Raw genomic sequence first — 324 nt, 5'->3', positions numbered from 1 at the left:
TATAAATTATACAGCTGAGGGCATAGCTATCCTCAGGTTTCAGTCTGTCCCAGACACTAAGGTCTTGAGGAGTAAACATGATCAACAAACAGCTGATTTTGCATTCACATATCTATCAAGCGTGGATTTTTAGGACATCTCTTTATATCTATTAATAACTTTCATATATAATGATAAAGATTATATTTTGCTATTAGTAAAATTCTTGCTTTCAGCTTTCACGTTGCAGTGTTCAATGCTGGCATAGCTGAGTAGCAGCCACACCCCTCAGCACAAGTGGCATTTATATTGCCAGGTTAGAGAGGGGGCGTGATTGGCCAGATC

The sequence above is a fragment of the Pyxicephalus adspersus genome, chromosome 12 (assembly GCF_032062135.1).
Source record: "Pyxicephalus adspersus chromosome 12, UCB_Pads_2.0, whole genome shotgun sequence".
Classification (NCBI taxonomy): domain Eukaryota; kingdom Metazoa; phylum Chordata; class Amphibia; order Anura; family Pyxicephalidae; genus Pyxicephalus; species Pyxicephalus adspersus.
The sequence above is the reverse complement of the archived record's forward strand: the minus strand, read 5'-3'. Positions refer to the sequence as shown.